Source organism: Gorilla gorilla, chromosome 9 (assembly GCF_029281585.2).
Source record: "Gorilla gorilla gorilla isolate KB3781 chromosome 9, NHGRI_mGorGor1-v2.1_pri, whole genome shotgun sequence".
NCBI lineage: Eukaryota > Metazoa > Chordata > Mammalia > Primates > Hominidae > Gorilla > Gorilla gorilla.
In genome coordinates, this window is record NC_073233.2 from 51,898,631 (window position 1) to 51,911,652 (window position 13,022).

At 48.9% G+C, this 13,022-nt stretch overlaps 1 long non-coding RNA gene across 4 annotated transcripts in view; it reads right to left on the reverse strand.

The window, feature by feature from the left end:
• Nucleotides 1–10,131, reverse strand: part of LOC129525285 (uncharacterized) — a 39,679-nt gene extending 29,548 nt beyond the window's left edge. For 2 of the 4 annotated variants that reach the window (XR_010135465.1, XR_008669459.2), the window contains exons 1-4: nucleotides 10,062–10,131; nucleotides 8,762–8,888; nucleotides 601–734; nucleotides 258–489 (exon numbers count right to left, since the gene is read on the reverse strand). This is a non-coding gene — a long non-coding RNA (uncharacterized lncRNA). Of the gene's footprint in view, nucleotides 1–257; nucleotides 490–600; nucleotides 735–1,031; nucleotides 1,168–8,761; nucleotides 8,889–10,061 lie in introns of those variants that run through there. The other 2 variants (XR_008669458.2, XR_010135466.1) reach the window with 2 other exon arrangements.
• Nucleotides 10,132–13,022: the final 2,891 nt, after the last annotated feature.

Consider the following 13,022-nt stretch of genomic DNA (forward strand, 5'->3'; position numbering starts at 1 on the left):
GAGTTATCCCTTTTAACTCTCAGAGTGCTGAAAAGTTTGTTTCCCCCTTGTGGGGTGTTGCACGTATTCCCTACTTTAGTCATAGTTCCCCCTCCTTCCTAAGCCCACTCAGCCCTCTGCTCGCCAATTGAGGAGTTGAGGGGACAGTCTGGCTCAAAGCCCCTCCCTGGAACTGTCTTCCAATAATACCCTCCCTGAGGTGTCTGCCACCCTCTCTCCAAACTCTTTCCAAATTAAGAACCAAGCTCCTTGCTCACCTCATCTTTCCCAGGGTCTTCCAGCTCCAGCCAGCCCACCAGATGCCCAGCTCGGCACCCACACTCCAAGCTGCCAACAGGCAGGGCGGCCAGCCAGACTCAGTGGAGACAGGCCAAGCCCAGAATTCAGTCCCAGCCTCATCCTCCAGGCCAGCAGGCAAGGGTAGTTGAGATAATGATGAGGAACTCCAGCCCCATTTCTGAGCTCCAGCTCAAGCCTCAGCTTCCTCCTCTGTAAAGCAAGGGTAACTGTACCTTCCTCCCAGAGCTGCTCAAGGATGAAGTGAGACAGCATGCATAGACACCTTGCCTGAGGAGGCTTCCAAAAGGGTCTGGTCCTCACCTCTTCCCAGGGGTGGGCTTTGCAAGCTTCCTGCCTACCTCCCTTGGGCCTGAAGATCGTCTTGGTCTTGACCTCTCCCTGCAAAGCTGGCAAATGCGGGCAGTCATCACCGATCTCATGGGTTGTTGCAAGGCCTAAGTGAGAAAATGCAGTGAGAGCTTCTTGTAAACCACAAACGCTGTGTACATGGAGATGATGTAGGGACACCATGACCCCATTGCCCATCTGGCTCCCCCAGACCCAGTGGTCCTCCAGCCCTGGATGAAACCCCATAAACTTCACTTCTTACAGCTCAAAGGGCCCATTAGAAACCATCTGGTTCAAATGGTCTGATTTTACAGATAGGGAAATTAAGACCCAGAGAAATTAAGACCCAGAGAGAAAGGTTGACCAACGATACAATGAAAAGGAGGATGATAATTTCCTCCTACCCTTTCAACTAGGACTCAGGAATCAGAGCTTCAAGGCCAGGGTTCAAAGTGTGTGGATGTGTTCTGGGAGCAGTAGAGAGGCTGGGGTACTACAGCAGTGTGATCCACAGCTGGAGAGACAGGAGATGAATAAGGAGTGGAAATCATCATTCTCAGTAAACTATCACAAGAACAAAAAACCAAACACCGCATATTCTCACTCATAGGTGGGAATTGAACAATGAGATCACATGGACACAGGAAGGGGAACATCACACTCTGGGGACTGTTGTGGGGTGGCGGGAGGGGGGGAGGGATAGCATTGGGAGATATACCTAATGCTAGATGACGAGTTAGTGGGTGCAGCACACCAGCATGGCACATGTATACATATGTAACTAACTTGCACGATGTGCACATGTACCCTAAAACTTAAAGTATAATAATAAAAAATAAATAAATAAAAAATAAATAAAATAAAAAAAAAAGAAAGGGTAGGAGGGTCCAGAGGTGACACAGTGGGTAAATAGCAGGGGGAAGAGGCTGAGGAGGAGGCAGAAATGAATCTTTCCAAGTCCTCTGCTAGCAAATTCCAACATGACTTCCTCCTTCACAGCAACTTAGCCGAATTTCTATCTTTATTAATCAAATAACAAATTTAATTAATTACTTTAAATTGCTTTAATTGAATCTAGAACAAGAGCGTGGACAAAATCCCAAGAAGTAATGAACCCAGGCATTTCCAGCATCTGGAGTTGAAATGATCTTTAATTTCAATTTGGGAGCAAAAATAACGTGACTGCAGTCAAACCCTCCCCTCACAGCCTGCTCCCTGACAGCTTTGTTACTGCCTGTAATGCTGACACGGCCTCTGCACCCTGTTCTTTCACCCTCCTTAGCAGCAATGTTCTTCCTGCCTCAACTTACCTCAACTGAGAAATGGGTACAGGCCCCACCTGCAAGTGTCCTGTAAGTACTGGAGCGCAGGAGCTGCTTGGAGATTGTACGGTAACAGAACAGGGAGTGGCACACATTGATCAGACAGCAGTGAAGCTCTCAGGAGCAAGGCACATCCTTGCCTCCGTGCCTCTCCCCATGCTGTGCTCCCTTCCAGGAATGCCTTTCTTTACCCTTTTCCAGCTATTGCATCCCTGCCTTCAGTTCTGATGGCTGGTTCAAACGTCCCTTTCAAAGGAAAGCTGCTCCCCATCCCCCACCCCAGAAAGGAGTTGGAGAGATGAAAGTGTTTTCCCTGGTTGGCAGTTGCCCTCCAAGTGGTAGCTCTGGGCCAGTAAGAGGGAAAATGGAACACAACCAACTTTTTTTTTTGGCAGGGGTCATGATGGGAAGAATATATTCTCTGGATGTGAAAGATGAGGCGAGAGAGGCTCAGAGAAGTGAAGTGATTTACCCAAGATCACACAGCTGGGTAGTGGTCAAGCCACACCTGACCCTAGGCCTGACACAGCTGCCTTTCTGTCCCTGGCTGGGTATCAGAAGAAAAAACCCAAAATCCCCCATAAAGCTCTATCTTGCTGTCTTCTCTCCACCCTGGGCCAGCAGATCCCATCAGTCCCCTCTCTCCCTGCTCCCTAATACCCTCTCTCTCTTCTGACTCCACCCACCCTTGCCTCTCAGGCCTCTCTCCAACCTGGGCATACCTTTGTTCCAGCCTGATCTCCAGGTGCCCTGTGTTAGAAGAATGCTAAGGCAGCCAAGGTACTCCTGAGTCTTTCATTCTTATTATCATGGTTATTATTTTGTATTACTATTTTACTATTAGTCTTCCCCTCAGCTGCCAGGTCTCAATGGCATCCTTTCCATTGTGCCATGCTCCTGCTCAAACACCTACCATGGCTCCCTATTACCTGTAGCCTCAAGTTTAAACACTTCTTTGGGCTCTTAAGATCCTCCAAAACTTGGCTCCACAAATGTCAGGCAGTTCCCCCAACATAATCTATGCCCCTGGGAAATTTACTCAACTTTTTTGAACCTTCATTTTCTCCTCTGTAAAGTGGACATTGTAATCCCTAACTTATAAAACTGTGCTGAGGATACAATGAAAAGAAACCTATGAAACCCAGTGCAGTGCCTGGCATCTCAGTAGCCTTCAGGAAATGTGAGTGCTCATTCCAGCCACATCTCCTGCCTCTCTAACCTTACTTCCCGCTGGGCTGCCACACACATTCTCAACTCTACCCAGGATGGAATCTTCACTTCTCCTGGAAAAACTTTTATTAAAAAAATTTCTACCACATCCTTCAAGCTTCAACTCAGATGGACACACCCCTAATTCATGATTCATTTGGGGACTGGGAGTAGTGCATGGTCTCTCATCCTGTCTCCAAGTAGGATTTGGTGTAAAGCCAGCCCAAGAGGCGAAGCCCAATCTCACTCTCCAGGGTTAGGGACGAGGAATTCCCCATGAGCCAGGATCTCTGAACACCAGATTCTGGCTAGAGCCCCTGCCCCATCCAGCACTCCATGACACCTATCAGGGTCCTGCCCACCCCCTCCAGGAGTGTCTCCTCACTTTCCATTCTCCCTGAAACAATCTGCTACTTAGCAAAGCGTTTTTAGGCATTAAAGCACATCACACCCTTCTTTTCTCCCAGAAAAGCTCTTATTTTCCTGAAATCTCAGGAGCCAGTTTTTCCTGCCAAGAATATTCCACCTCAGCCCAATCCCAGGAACTGCAGAAGGATAGAGATGCTTGGAGGGACCCCCTCCCGCTCGCCTACACCCCTTTCCACTCCAGCTCCTGCATAATGGAGCAACCCTCCCATTTACTGATGGGAAAAGTGGGTCTCTAAAGGAAAAAGAAAATTTGTGTGTCCAAAGTCAAAGAGAGAGTTGGTGCACCAGGAAACAGAATAGAAGACACTGGTAATTCACCTTCCCTAGTGGGAGATCTAAAGCAGAGGTCATCCAGAGTTGTACGAAGGATCAATGTGATCAATAACAGGCCCATTATAACATTTAGGGGCCTGGCCAGGCATCTCCTCTCCCCACAGGGCCTCCATAACAAATTACCAAAAATGGGCTTAAAACAACAGAAATGTAATCTCCCACAGCTCTGGAGGCCAAAAGTCCAAAATCAGTGTCGGCAGGGCTGCACTGTCTCTGGAGGCTCGAGGGGAGAGTCCTTCCTGGCTTCCTGCAGCTTCTAGTGGTGCTTGGTGTTCCTTTGCTTGTGGCACCCCAGTCTCTGCCCTTCATCACCCCAGTCTCTGCCCCTGTCTTCACGTGGCCTTTTCCTCTGGGTCTGTCTCAAATCTCACTCTTCTTTCTCTTATAAGGGCACCTGTCAGGATGCTCCCATCTCAAGATCCTGAACTCACTTACATCTGCAAAAACCCCTCTTCCAAATAGGGTCTCATTCACAGGTCCTGGGGGTCAGGACTTGGACATATCTTTTGGAAAACACAATTCAACCCATTACACCACATGAGCCCTGCCAACCATGAGGCCTCACTGCCTCTGAAACTGACCTCTTTGGGTTTGCCTGAAAGGGCTTTGGCAGCCTCAGCCTGGGAAGCTGCTCGCCTGTCCCAGACCTCTGACTCTCTAGAAAATGGCCCAATCTCTCTTGGACCCTCCCTGATGACCTTTATTAGAGGGGCCCTGGGAATTTTCTGCGGGTGAAGCACGATGTGATCTCAGAAGCCAGGCCCCAGTGCCAGGGAGATGGAGTTCCATTCCTGGTTCTACCACTTGTCAAACCTGTGACTTTACATAACTCCCTGTGTCTCAGTTTCTCCATCTACAAAATAAAGGCATTAGTATCCTCATCAGTGGCTCTTTGTATTAGAAAGACATAGTGAATGCCCCGGCAGGGCATGAAGTTGGTGTCCCTAACCAGTTACTATCATGGTACCCCCACCTTTCATTTATTCCCGGGGAAGCATCTCCCCAGCCATCCCCTGCAGGGGCCTCAGCCTTCCTCTCAGTCTCCAAGGTGCTCAGGAAACTTGTTGTCCTCATAGTGTCTCCTGAAGGATACATTGTTATTCCCATTTTGCAGACAAGAAAACGCATTAATATGGGTGGCACAGTTTGCTCCAATGACAGTCACCCATCTTTAGGGGAACACTGAGTGAAGCGCCACATGCACGGGAATACTCATTTTTTTGAGGTCTGTTTATTTTGACTCCCTCCACTCTCCCACCGTCTGGTCACCCATGGCATGGCTGTCATTAGAACAAACACTCAAGGCAGTTTGTCTTTCCCCTACATTCCCCCATCCTGGCCTCATGACATCCAGGAGTGGGGGCCAGGCAGGGCAGATGTCATTGTCATTGTTACACCCATCTTGCAGATGAGAGGGTGGAACCTAGCTAAGAGACGAGGAACCTAGCTCCTAAGATCACAGCACTTTGTACTGGCAGTGGCAGAACTCAGGTCTTCTGACTCATAATTAGCATTCCAACCATTTCACAACACAGTCCAGAACTCAGTCATTCATTAAACAGTGAAGATATAATAACAACTAATATGGAATATTTTTACAATGCGGAGAGGCAGAGATTCCTTTCATCCCCATTCAAGAAATGAGAACATTGAGGCTCAGAGAAGATCACAGCATCAGGATTTGAACTTAGGTCTCTGTGCCTGCTCCCAAACACTCCCAAACCAGCTCTGTACCCACTGTGCTGCACTGGCTGCTGCAAGAAGCTGTTCCACCTGAACCCTGAAAGCCAATCATGGTCTCTGCCTTCAAGACACTCCCAGTCTTGAAGGGGAGGTAAGTCTAGGTGGCCAGGGGCCAGCTCTCTAAGAGGCAAACAGACTCAGAGGGCAGCACAGCTTCCTCCCCCTCTGAGAGGAGCTGCCCTCTCCTCCCCAGAGCTGGATTGAGATCGGAGTAGGACTAGGGAGCTGCCATTCTGAGAAGAACATCCTGCCGATCCCATCCCTGAGATGTCCATTTGGGGTGGGGGCAGGGGAGAGAGGTATTGCCTGTGGGGCTCACTGGGGCTTTGGGGCTGGGGCCTTTGGAGGCTCCTCCAATCAGGGAGTTGAGGCTGGGAGGCCTATGGTGAGCACCGGCCACCCCAGCAGAGGGAGCAGATGTCTCAGCCTCTCCCTGTTCCCTGGCAAACCTCATCTTTTATAAATAGTTGTACTTGCTGGGAGCCAGAGAGAGTTGAGGCTTCAGCATCTCTGACAGCCCGGCAGAGCCAGGCCCGTCTGCCTGGAGCTACGCGTGCTCACATAACACCCCCTCCCCAGCCCGCAGCCCAACCGCCACAAGGGTGTCATCGCACCCAGGACGCACGGCGTCTTGGCATGTGCTGGCTCCACGTGGCTGGTGGGTTGTGTGGGCTCTTGGGCAAAGGAACCAAGTAATCAGAAAGCACTTTAGAACAGACGGATTCTGGAGGTAGTGAGCTCCTCATCCCTGGAAGGGTTCCAGGGGAGCTGGAGGTCTATGTAACAGACATGCAATAAACGAGCTTTGGGCTCTGAAGGATGGTGAGGGAAGAGGGAAAAGGCTGGGCCACATGATCCCAAAGGGTCCCACTGTACATCTAGGGTGGCATAGGTGGGGACTGTCAGGGCCATTGGTGGCTTAGCAAGACTGTGACCTCCTTCCCAAGCTTTAAGATGCCCAGGAAGCTCACCTGTGTGGGTTCCTGAAACCCTCTGCTTCATGCGTAAGCCCAGCAATTTCTCTGGATTCAAGAATGCCAGGAGAGATTCTGTCCAGCATGTGGGATGCATTACTCATTAACTGCTCGTCACTGAGCATTTGTGCAGCTCCTACAAAATACACCAGTGAGGCCGCCAGCTCCCCAGGGTTTCTGAGAAGCCCAGATGCTGGGGCAATATTCCCCAGCTCCTCTGATCTATGGGGAACCCTTGTTAGAGTAGGGAACCTGTGAGCCTCCTCAACTTTGGAAACTCTCCACTTTCTAAAGCTGAAAACTTAGGAAATCCTTGACCTTTGGGATCAGAGGTGAGTGTTCCCAATCTTAAGCCATAAGGACAGGGACCAACTCTGTCTTATTCACTGCTCCTCTTGTCCATGGTGGCATTTAAATAACTGTGAACCAAATGGATGAATGACTGAGTGAACAAATTACGTAAAAGTCACCGCATCACCTCCTTGCAGGAAGGCTGAGTCACTTGTGAAGTGTGCCCTCTGTCCTCTCTCTGAGGAGGTAGGGGACAAACATGATGCTCTAGAAAGGATATCACCTCTGGGGTCAGACTAACTGGGTCCCAGTCCTGGCTCTGCCTCTTATTGGGTGCATAACCCTGGGTGAGATCCTCAACCACTCTGCTTCATTAGCTGCAAAACAGAGATAATAATCCCTACCCCATAAAGATGCCATGAGAACATCTGAGATAACATTTTTAAATGCCAAGCATCTAGTCAGCACTCCATAAATGATGCTGGTGGTAGTCATTAGTGCCATTCTCCAAATGTTTGCAGTTCTCTTTCCAAGCACATGGTAGAATCCTACTTCCCCACCTTCTTGAAACTGGACATGGCCGTGATTTGCTTTGGTCAAAGCAATGGGACCAGAAGTGATGTGCCTCTCCTTAATGGAGGCTTTAGGAGGTCATGTGTAATTCTCCACATTCTCTTCTTCCTGCTTCAGCAATCATAGCAGCAGTAAGGTGGAATCATGACCAGCCTGGGTCCTGGAACGAGGAAGACGTGGGGCAGATCTATCCAGTGGCCCTGGATGGCAAGGCACGAGGTAGGTTGTAAAGATGGCCGCAATTATTCCTCCCCTCCCTGTGTGCCTTCCCCTCTGCCAGATGGCTTTGCTATTCCTCCTATCCAGAGATGAAGTCCATTCCTACCAACCTTGAACCTGCTCAGCCATGTGATTTGCTTTGGCCAATGGCATATTTTTAAATATGATACAGGCAGAGGCTTGTGAAGTGCTTGCACATTGGAGCTTCCCTGTTTCATGGCTGGGAAGGAACTCTTCTGCCACTATGTGAAAAAGCCTCAGCTAGCCTCCTGGAGGAAGACCACATGGAGTGAGGCAAGGCCCCAACTGTCCTACCTGAAATCCCAGACATGTGAGTGAGGCCACCCTAAACCATCTAGCCCCATCTAAACTGGCACAGACCAAAATAACCACCCAGTCAACCCACAGAATCAGAAAAAATATTAAATGTTTTTTGTTTTGAGCCACTAAGTTTCAAATGGTTTGCTACTTGGCAAAGACTAACTGACAGCATATAACATGAATGGGAAATAAACCTCAGAGTATTAAGCCACTGATCTTTGGGAATGTTTATTACTGCAGCATAGCCTTGCCCATTATTCTGATTAATATGGTATTTCCTTCCCATTTCCCTGTGGGAAAGGAAGTACATTCCACTTAGGTTTCGAGTTTTATCCTCTACGGTTCTCTTCCTGTTCACCATTGCCTTCCACTCAGCCACTCTCCTGCCTCATGGTCCAGGTAGGATCTCCTGTTATCCCCCACACCCCAAGGATGGGTTATTATCTAGGCACATCATGGAGACTTCTGCTCACCCCCCACTTCTGGGCGAAACTCTCCAGGGCTGTGTAGGCCTTAGAGACAACCTGTAAGAGGTTCCCATATTGTGACTCAGTGTTTGCTCTGGACCCTGAGGTGAGACCAGCTGGCCTCAGCCCACATTCTGCATTCCCCGCCCCACTTCACTCTCTTGCATACTCTCTGGCTGCATGGCATGGCAGAAAAAGGCACTGGCTTCAGCATCAGATGCACCTAGATTCAAATCCCAGTTCTGCTGTTTACCTTTCAATCCTGGGCCAGGTGTGGTGGCTCATGCTTGTAATCCCAGCACTTTGGGAGGCCAAGGCAGAAGAATCTTTTGAGTCCAGGAGTTCGAGACCAGCCTGGGCAACATAGGGAGACCCCATCTCTATGGAAAAAAAAAAAGGTCCCAGCTACACGGGAGGCTGAGGCAGGAGGATTGCTGAAGCCTGGGAGGTGGAGGCTTCAGTGAGCCATGATTGCACCACTGCACTCCAGCCTGGGCAACAGAGCAAGACCCCATCTTCAAAAAATACATATGTATATATGTCCCAGCTCTGTGACCTCTTATCCATGAGACCCTGGGAAAATTCTTCAACCACAGTGAGTCTCAGTTTCCTCCTTTGTGACTTGGGGATAAAAGCTCTCTGTTCACAAAGCTGCAAGAATGATAAATATAGTGCCTAGCGCAACACCTGACACACGGTAAGACACTAAAGAAATGGTAACTGGGCATCATTTAGAGTCAGAGTGTCTAGTTCTCAAGTTCCAGCTCTGACACTGACTGGCAATGTGTTCCTGGGCAAGTCACTTGGCTTCCCTGAACCTTGGTTTCCTTCTCTGTAAAATGGGTGTTTAATTGTCTCTTTGACAGGTGAGGTAAGGATTTTAAAAGGAACTATATATAAAGTAGGTGGCATGTAGTAAGTTCTAAAGAGGTGGCAGTTCTTTCTCCACCCTCTAGCTTGAAAATTCTTCTGATGGCAAAGGTGGTTTCACCTCTATGCCCTTCCTCCCCTGCCACACATATACACAGAGCCTGCACACATGCACACAATCAGAACTCAGTCATAGTGGGCTTGTTGTGGGGGACAAAGAGATCCCAGTCTCCTCAGATCCCTCCGGTCCAGGAATAGTTTCTGTGTCCACTCACCCCAGAAGGAAATAGCCTGGTTCTATCATGCATCATATAAACAGGAAGAACCAACAGTGCTGAGGTGGTCAGGAGACCCCTGTGAGCATCTCATCCACCATCATCCTCATCCTCCCCCACCTTGCCTCACCCTCTCCCACAAGCATGCTCCAAGACTGCTCGAGAGCAGTTTCCATGGCGATAGCATTTTAAAGTTTTCTAGGAGCAGAACAGGAATAATTTTCCACCTTCTCCTCCTCCGTGGCAATCCGGGGAAAGGGAGCTTATTACAGATAAAGGGTGGGGTGAGGGGCAAGGAGGAGAGAAGCAGCTTTTTCTTTCTTTCATCGCGTGACTGAAGGTCACACTAAAATTCCCCACACCCAGCTCCCTCTCCAGACCCCAATTTCTCCCCCGGTCTTCACCTACCTCTGCTTGGATGAAGAGATGGGATGGGTATGAGTAAAAGAAAAAAGAGAGGAAAGAGAAAAGAAAGAGAGAAAAAGTGGGCCAGTGTGTGCCCAATCACATGCATGCACCACTCATAAACACAGTGGCTGCAGGAAATTTCCACTGATCTCTTCTTGGGAAGTGATGATCATTAACGGAGGAGAAAAGCTGAGTATTAGAAGCAGAGACGCTGGGTGCAGTGGCTCATGTCTGTAATCCCAGCACTTTGGAAGGCCAAGGCAAGAGGATCACTTGAGGTCAGGAGTTCAAGACTAGCCTGGCCAACATGGTGAAATCCGGTCCCTACTGAAAATACAAAAATTAGCCAAGTGTGGTGGTGCATGCCTGTAATCCCAGCTACTTGGGAGTCCGAAGCAGGAGAATCGCTTGAACCCGGGAGGCAGAGGTTGCAGTGAGCTGAGATCACACCACTGCACTCCAGCCTGGGTGACAGAGTGAAACTCCATCTCAAAAAAAAAAATAAGATAGAAGCAGAGACATCTGTATACCCGGGCTGCAGCCCATGATTGAGACAGTCTACACGTTACAACCACCTTATAGATATCTCCATAATCTACCAGCCCAAAGAGGGTCCGCATACACTGCAAAGGAGTGTTGTTGTCATGATGCCCTCTAATGACGGTGGACACCATACTGTAATGAGGTGCGAGGGACGGGGTGCTCTTCTTTCACTCTAATTCCTGCTTGCCTTCACAGCCTCCTTCCTCTCAGCCCCCAGCTACATTCCTTTATGCCTATTCTCCAACCTTTGAAGGGTTTTTTGTCCCAGATTGTGGGCCCCTATCCAGTTTACATAGAATTCCTTGCCAACATCCCTGAGGCAGACACCATCCAGGAGAAGTGTAAGGTGAAAATAGACTGTGAATGGCCTGCCTCCCTTCCCTTCTTGGCATGGCTGTGAAGAAGGCACCTGCCCCAGGCCAGGTGTGCCAGAACCCCCAACAGGTGCAAGGAAGCAGGCTGAGGAATGGGATGGGAGCACAGACTCAGATGGACCCAGTAAGATTTCTTCCAGGGCTAAGCTTGGCCAAATAAGTCACATGGGGATCATGCAGGAGATGTCAGGATAAGACGCTGGAAGAAACAGATTCCAGTCCTGATTCTCCCACTCACTAGCTGGGTGGCCTTAAGAAAACCACTTAGCCTCTCTTTGAATCTCCTCTGTCTTACCTTATTTTCCATCCTATCTGTCTTGTTCGAAAAGGTTATTTTGAAAATTCAAAGTGAGAGCACTTCGAAAGTTAGCAAGTACTACACACTTGTAAGATACCTCTTTCTATGACTTTGGCAGAGTCAGTGACAAAGATAAGCTTAAAACCTGGTCTCAAATGTCGATCTAGAAATGCAGAATCCATGGACAATGAAGTAAGTGATGAGGTACTCTAGTGCCACAGGGAACTGTTATGTGGCCTTGAACAAGTCACTTGTCCTCTGGGGGCTTTGTCTTCCTCTGCCAAAAGAGGTTCTTAAGGGCCTTTTAGGGCAGGAACCCAAGCCAGACGCGAGGCCAAGTCAAGCTAGAGAGTGTGGACCTGGGGTCAGCACCAGGGACAGTTCCCATGAGCCTGGGAGACCAATGTTGATCTGAGTTAGCAGAGACCGGGGTTCAAGTTCTGACCTTGCCTCAAACTTAGAGTATTATTTCTAGATGGTGTCTTCTCACTGTTCAGAAGGCCAAGGAAAGGTTGAGTTCTCATTATAAAAGTTCAAAACCCTTCTAGGGAGGCAGTGTGGTGCAGTGGTCAGGAGCACATCCTACTCACAAAGAAGGTGCTGGAGCCCATGTGTACCTGGTGGGTTGCTCCTCCTTCCCCAGTCCTGCCCTAGGAAACAGTGTAGTGGAACTTCTGGGGAGCTGTTTGGGTAGAAGAGCCCAGTGAATTCTCCTTCCTCATGTATAGACCCCTGGATTTCCTATGCCTTCTAGAATTACATCCCTCTATTCATTGAGCCAGACACCTTTCAATAAACCCTCTAATCTAGTTCCCATGATAACCCCTAGCTTAGGCATAATTATTCTTACTTTTCAAATAAGACGCTGAGCCTGAGAGAGGGGCACCAATGGGCCTATTGTCCTTTCCATTTCACAGTGCTCACTCATGAATGAGACAGCTCCAGCCCTACCCTGCCAGAAGGCACTAAGACCTTGGGCAAGTCACTTCCCCCTCTGGGTTGGACCAGAGCTCCAAGCTCCAAGCATCTTCACTTCCATCCTACAGAGGGGTCTGGGATCTTGACCTAGGAGCACAAGATGTGGAGCCAATAACCTCTCAGAGCTCACACCTACCACAGGCTCAGATCTCTAAGGTGCCAATAAGCAGATACCCCTGCTCAGAGCTAGCTCTGAGTCAGTTCTCCCTTGGAGAGTCCTGGAAAATACAGCTCTGCTGCTTTGGCAGGAATCTTTCTTTTTTTAATAAAAAAAATTATTTTGACAAAGCGTTCTTATAAGAAATGAATGTCAGCCTGACTCTGTAGAGAAGCGTCAGTGTGGAATTGATGTAAGACATGGTGTTTAATTATAGCAACACCCTTTAGCTCTGTCACCAGCCCCGCACCACCCTCCCTCCTCTCATGGTCCAGGGTAGGGAGAGGTCTGTGTGTCCTATAGCTGTTTCTCAGGGATCCAGACCAGCCTTTGACCATCAGGATGAACTGGGTCTTGACTTCCCCAAGAATTTCCAAGGCCAAGGTCTCACAGCCCCAGTAGAATATAGCATTCACAAATGTCAGAGATGGAAAGCAGCTCAGATATCACCATATCTAACCCAACCATTTATAGAGAGGAAAACCTAGAAACTCTCTAATTATAATGTATATGCCAGGCTTCTTCTGCCTTATTACATGACCAACACTGCAGAGAAGGGGAAAGAGTGACAGTCACCTTGCCCAGGCAAAGTAGAAAGACCCAGAGACACA